General features: G+C 33.5%; 1 long non-coding RNA gene across 1 annotated transcript; it reads left to right on the top strand.

The window, feature by feature from the left end:
* Positions 1-367: 367 nt before the first annotated feature.
* LOC114304858 (uncharacterized) lies at positions 368-2,414 on the top strand. The gene is made up of 6 exons (XR_014361800.1): positions 368-497; positions 672-783; positions 1,012-1,141; positions 1,221-1,356; positions 1,849-2,012; positions 2,135-2,414. It is a non-coding gene; the product is annotated as an uncharacterized LOC114304858 (long non-coding RNA).
* Positions 2,415-7,038: the final 4,624 nt, after the last annotated feature.

Below are 7,038 nucleotides of genomic sequence, written 5' to 3'. Positions count from 1 at the left end.
ATGCTGTTTATGGTAGTCTGTTTGTTTGTTTCATTTTGTTCTCTTCTTGGCTTTAGCCTTTCTCTCTGGTGTTTGTTACTTCTATAGATTTCAAAAAATTGCAAATACCTTATGTTGTTGTGTTGTAACCTCTATTAATCTTTCTTTCCTTATTTCTTTCTCTCTGGTGATGCTTAATCTTTCTTTCCTTATTTCTTTCTTTGTATATATAAGAAAATTATATTATACTTTTCACTCTCTAGTTTTCTCCCAAACTTCAGTTTGATTAAATCTTCAAACTTTAACATATGTTTCATTATAATTCTCCAGTCACTCACTGTTAAAACTTGAATAATTCTAATTCCACATAATCGATCACAGAACCGAACATAAGAAATCTTCCAAGACCAGAGGAGCCAACTGAATCTTCAAATGTTGGCCGTGTATTTGGGAATAGAGTTGGTGCTTCAAGCAGCTGGATGCCATCATTGACGCGCATTTCTTCAGCCAAGTAATTGGTATGATAACCTTCTCTGATTCATACTTCTTGTTATGTCTTATATTGTGCCATACTGCATAATTGATGGATGATTACATTATATCGTGATTATTAATATAAAAGCTCCATAGGTTGTTGATCAACTACTAAAACTTGCTTTTTCTTTCTTATTTTTTCTTTTATCCACCTTTAGGTATGGATCTGAAGTACAGGATACACAGAATGCATTGCAGATTTACCAATGTCATGAAGTTAGGATTGGTGGAGTCCTTCAGTACCGGATTGCATTATGTATTTCTCTTAAGGTGACCACAAAATGCAAACAAACACATTCAATGGTGTGTTAGAACTTGACCTGTCAAAAGCTGGTTGGTTTTTGAGTACATAGATGGCAAAATTGACTAAAGCCAGTTGTGTGTTTTACTGTTTCATTGATGACTTGTAAAGTGTTTCTCCCATTCTTCTGTTAATTGATCATAAAAGTTGCCTTTGTGTTATTTGGTTGTTTTGACTATGTATTTCATTTAATTCAGGATTGAGTTACTTTCTATTTTATTGCTTTAATTCCTTTGGATCAAAGCCCTGGATGTTCACCTGTGGATCAGTTTTAACCTTGGTACCCAAGTCCATCAGAGCGTGACCACACTAAATCTGGTATTGCAGGTATTTCAGATTACATCCTTTCCTGTGTTACTGCTTTGATGGGGCTTGTCTGCTCATTGCCAATTTTTCTGTATTTCAGACTATTATACATGATGCAATGTAAATGTGGAAGGGCTCACTGGAAGTCTGATATCAGGCCAACTTGCTCGTTGCAAGAAATTCATCTCTTTATCAGTATACATGGGTCTGAAGCCTTTGTGTTTGGAGTTTCCCAGGTAATAATTTTGAATCCATTGTGTACAATGTACATGTTGTCATGCATACATACCATACTACTCGCATATTTCTGACAATGACATGGTATAACCGTTTCATTGAATTTTTTCTCGATACAGAGGTTCCAATTTTATAAGTTTTCTAAAGCTTTTTCTGCAGCTTTTTATTTGCTCATTTTGGAGGTGTCTTGTACACTGATTATTTATTTTATTTTGTATTTTTTATGTTTATGTTTGTATTTATTTATTCTTGGGGGGAGGGGGGTAATAGGTGGGGGGAGGGTGTGGGCGGCTTTTTAAACTGAACCACTATTTTGGTACTTTCCTAGATTCATACAGCATCACAAACTTTTGCAGCCTCAGATAATTCCACTGCATTTCTCATGTGGATTTTATATTTATAGTTTTTTTCTTGAGCTCTCTTTCATTTTCTCATTTAAATTGAAGTAAAATTTCACTTATTAAGTTCTTTACTGACTTTCTTATTTCCAGGGTACAATTATTTGCTGCCGGTTCATTTTTTCTCATGTTTTCATGGCAGAGGGCTGTGGTTAATTCCAAAGTCTTGATATTCTAGGTTGACAGAAATTGAATACAGGAGATATTTCTGGAGAAACTGTCGTCACATCAATTGCAGAGCGATTGGTGCTTTGTTGGTACCCAAATCTTCACTCCTTTTTTCTCAGCTTTCTATGAATTGATAATTGTCTATCATCATGGAATGATTGGTCAATTATGATTTAATCACTCATTGAAGATTAAAATGAGTTCTGTTTAGTTGGCTCACCTGTTCAGAAACAGTGTGCAAAGATGGTGTGCAAGGGGCTGGAAACAGATGATAACAATGATGTTCTTTGTGGCCGTGGAGGAAGTTGCTCGACTTCAGAATTGAACAGGTAGTACGAACTATCTTTTTTGTTTTCCCCCTTTCTGTTCACCTCCGGAAGTGAGGAACAAATCCATAAATTTTGATGTTTCTAACCATGAATGTGGACTGGAAGAATTATGTGAACACAACCCTCAAACCATTCGTTGCTTAGTGCAAATAACTTCATCCATATTCCATATCGGGTTAATTATATTTTTGGTTGTCAAAGTAAGAGTCTTTTGTCATTTTGGTCCTTATTGTTTAAAATTTGTCGATTTGGTCCCTAATGTTTAAATTTTGTCAATCTGGCACCCAATGTATAGGAAGTGTTAATTTAGGAAGAGCTAACCAACCAGGTTCATTGTTTAATTTTTCTTGTTCTTCTATTGGTTTTTGTTTTTTATGAATCAAGATGATTTATGTTTTTTGTTATTGTTAATTGAATAACACATGTTGGGTAGTTTGTTCTATATAGGTACATGATTTCGGTTTCTGTTTGATTTTGCAGAGTGAGAGGTCAAATGATATGTTTTGTGATGACATTTTTGGAGAGTCACCTGCTGGAGTTCGTAAAACAGTAAGTCTTGTGCTTAATTTTTTTTTTAATCCATTATATGCTGGTATATTCTTTTACCTTGGTTGCAGTATCCTATTGTCAGTTGGCCTTTAATAAGAAATCATAAATGAGACATGTTGTCACTAGTCCAGAAAATGTACAAGTCTTTCTTTTCAATGTATCATATAACTCTGTATTAATTTATACCTTTACGTTTAACATGTACTGGCTTGTCTTTAGGTTTTCTTTCTTGGTTCATTATGACTTATTAATCAGCTCCAGCAGCTAGGCAAAACTTGAGGGAAACAATTTCGTGCATGCATGAATGTTTCATAATTAGATAATGGATTATAGTTTGTGAATTTTGTTTCCCTCAATGTTTTGAGAAAAACAATTTTGTGCATGCATGAACTAAACTTTTTCTATGGAGCTGATTCTTTGTTACTTAATTTAAGTAATTGCGGCTTTGGTCTGTAAATGGAATTTCTGAGAACGACGTGAATTGGAGGTTCGGTTTGGTTCGTCTGATAAGCATGGGTTTGAGGTTTGAGCTGCTGATCTTGAGATTGTGGTCATCCCCCCTTTTTGTACATTTTTCTGGCCTCTATGACAATTTTCAGTCGTTGGAATGGAGCCTACAACCTGTCATTGCTTAATAATTAGAATTCAATAATTAACCATTGGGTGTTAGCTTGAATAGTCCAAATTTCAGCTGTATTGTTACTTGTACCAATGGGACATTCGAAAGCTAATATCCAGTGACAACTTGATTTTTTCTGTGATATTTTTGTGAGATGATTAAATGATTAACTCTTTTCAAACTAGTATTGATTCTAAGAACAATATTGAACTTCTTTGTACTGCTATTGGAAAAAGTTTTGGCATCCAAGTAAGTCAATTAATGTGCTCTTTGTATCCATTTTTGTTTTGGCATCCAAGTTAGTCAACTAATATATTGATGTATATTTTTGCAGGTAGTGTTGAGGGAGTAGTTGATATGATTGAGTGGGTGATATTGAGAGTTAAATTCAGTTTTTTTTTTAGTACTTGAATCTATTAGTATTTTGTATAAATACTTTTAAGGATGGTTGATGAATATTTGTTTTGTGTGTATAGAAGTTTATATTTTGTATGCATATTTTTTTTTTTTTTGAAGAAAGATAATTTTGTTGAGGGAAGTGATGGAAAATAATACATGTGTATTAGAATTTTTGCAAATATCACTTTATATTTATTGTATATACTACTTGAATATATATATATATATATGAGAATATAGGTTGCTAAAACATTGTAGGTATTTTATTTATTTATATTTTTTTTGCGACGGTACCAAGATGGTCGCTAATACATTGTAGGTATTTTTTTAATTTTTTTGCGACGGCAAAATATTAGTCGCGATAAGTAGATTAGGCGGTCGCAAATAGTTTGCGACTGCTATTTTGCGGTCGCAAAAAGTATTTGCCACCCCCACATTCGCGACCCCCATTTGCCGTCGCATGGGCCGTCGCAAAAAGTCTTTTGCGACTGTTTTTTATTATTTGCGACGGTTTATAGCGGTCGCAAAAAGTGGTTTTTCTAGTAGTGGTATAAGCAGGTGTCACACTTGATTGTTTAGAACCCAGCTCATCGATCCGCCTTGCTTCCTTAGGATACTCAGGGAACCATTCCAAAGCCACAGGTAATATACAACTAATCTATGAGTCATAATTTGACATATGGAATCCACACTCATAAATTTACTCTAACTTATTACGTAAAACATGGTTTCCAGCATATATCTTAGGCTTTAAGGATTGGGCATCCTATTATCCAGAGAGGTCGAGATGTTGGCCTTTGACATCCAGATGTGTTGTATGATACTTTGGGGAGGATGGCAAGTGTGCTAAAGGGTTAACACATCAATGAGCCCAGATCGAGTTTAGTAGTATATGTCATTTCCACATTGTCTTGCACATACACAAGTCGACAGTGATAGATGGATGCTGGAGTTTTTTTTAATATTCTACAAAAAAAAAAAAAACAATTTAGAGAATTGACCCACTTTTCAAACTATTTGGGAAACTAACCCGTTTTTTGAAATCGCATTTTGAAATTGTAATTTTAAATTGAAATCGCATTTTCAATATGTAATTTCAACTTGAAATCTCATGTTAAAAATGCAATTTTATGATTACATGGACTGCTATCGTGACAAATTAAAATTGCATTTTCAACATGCAATTTCACCTGCCATGCAATTTCAGTTGTTCACTACCCATGACTTGTGTTTGCAATTGTTAGTTACAACATAGCTACTTCAAGTTGCTATAAATATATACTAGTGTGTGAAAACTAACTCAGTTGTATCCACAGATTGTTATAAGATGATATATAATAATTCACTATGAGATACAGTGTCAATGACTTATGTACCGCAATGGGTTTCCATTGGGCTTCAAATGATGATTTTGAATATCCATTAAACTCTAATCTTCATTACACAACAGCCACTGTGAATACCGTGAGAGTAGAGTGGCAATATTGGTCTACCTAGGCGAATATTCTTTAAGAGCCGTGTGAAGAAAGAATATTCAAATTCCTCGAAGGAGGTCGAAGAACATGTCCATCGATACCCCGCAATTGCTGCAAAGGGCGTTACACCGCATTCATAAAGAAGTTAACCGAATGTCGATGCATTTAAATCGATATCACTTTCGTCAACTTGCAACTGGGTACATGGAGGATGGGTTAATGCATGAAGTAGAATTTTATGTGAATGTAAGTAGGGAAGAACATGTATTATCTGATGTTGAGATGTCAAATGAGGAATAGAAACAATAAAATTCCTTCATAATAATCCTTTAGTCACGTTATAATATTTAAAATGTAATCGTAACTATTCTATCTGTATGTTATGAAAATATTTTCATATTATTTTATAAGTTTCAATATATGTCTACATAATATTCATATAACTTAAAGCCATAATATTTGATTGACATTGACTCCATATATTTAATAAAACTTTTCATTACATAAACAACTTAAAGTACTAAATAGTTAATATAGGGATTAAACACAAAATATAACACTAAAAAAACAAAACCCCCCAAAAAAAAAAACAAGTATGTCGACATACACAATAACAATTTAGAAATGACACAACAAACAAACATTTTCTTAATTAGAAGTTGTTTAATTCTTCATTCTTCATCTGACATGTAATAGTCAGATAGATATTTTTTGTTGCTTATGACATTATTGTGCTCGATTTCAGTTAATTGTCTATTGCTTGCCTCTGCCTTTTCCGTGGCTAGTTGAAGCATCAAATGTCAACATCTCCACATCAACATTTTGTTGTTCTCCTTTTTTATTTTGTTAAGCGCTTTTTCTTAGTCACCTACATTTCGTCTAGGCATGGTTAATGAACGATGATGAGGTATTCGTGCCCCTAAATTACATAAATCATTAAACAATCTCTCTTGCTCTGCTAACCTAAATGCCCATTCTGCTCGAATTCCAGCATAATAATCCTTAGGACTTGAGTATTTTTCGCTCTTATATTCATAATTGAATGGAGGTAGTAGCCATACTTTTGAAAGTGAATGATAATGTGAGCTGCCTGCACCTCTGGAAGAAATTATTGATACATAATATTAGACTCAAGATATATAACTAATGTTATGTTTTCATATATCATAGTTGGGGTAACGCTATTTATAGATACATAGAAGAGATTAACGTTTGGTTGCATTTTCAACATGCTATTTCACATGCAATTTCAATTGTTATGTTTTTATATTTCTTTTGTAGAGAAATTAAATAATAAAAGAAAAACCCCTCACGATTTGACATTGATAAGAATTTAATGTTACTAATGAAGTCACATGTTGATAATATGATTTTAGAGTTTCAGGCAGAACGATCATGTAGATTCAATTTCACACAAAGTTATTGCACACAGCATACTTTGAAATCACTGAAGTAATTCACGAATAACAATCAAAAAGTAACAAGTTAGCCTTGCAAGTAGTGTACTTTAAAGTCGCTAGAGTAACAATTGAAAAGCAACAATTGTTACCATGGCTTGCTTCATCGATTACAAAGTACGCTATTTGCAGTAGTTTTGTATGAAATTGAATCTTCATGATAGTGATTTGACCAAGTTTTGCCTCAAACAATGAAATCAGATTCTCAACATGTAACTTCATTGGTAACATGCAAGATTCTTGTCAATGTCAAATCGTGAGGGTTTTCTTTTATTATTTAATTTCTC

The sequence above is a fragment of the Camellia sinensis genome, chromosome 2, assembly GCF_055761805.1.
Source record: "Camellia sinensis isolate YWXY chromosome 2, ASM5576180v1, whole genome shotgun sequence".
In the NCBI taxonomy this organism is placed as follows: domain Eukaryota; kingdom Viridiplantae; phylum Streptophyta; class Magnoliopsida; order Ericales; family Theaceae; genus Camellia; species Camellia sinensis.
The sequence above is the reverse complement of the archived record's forward strand: the minus strand, read 5'-3'. Positions and strand labels throughout refer to the sequence as shown.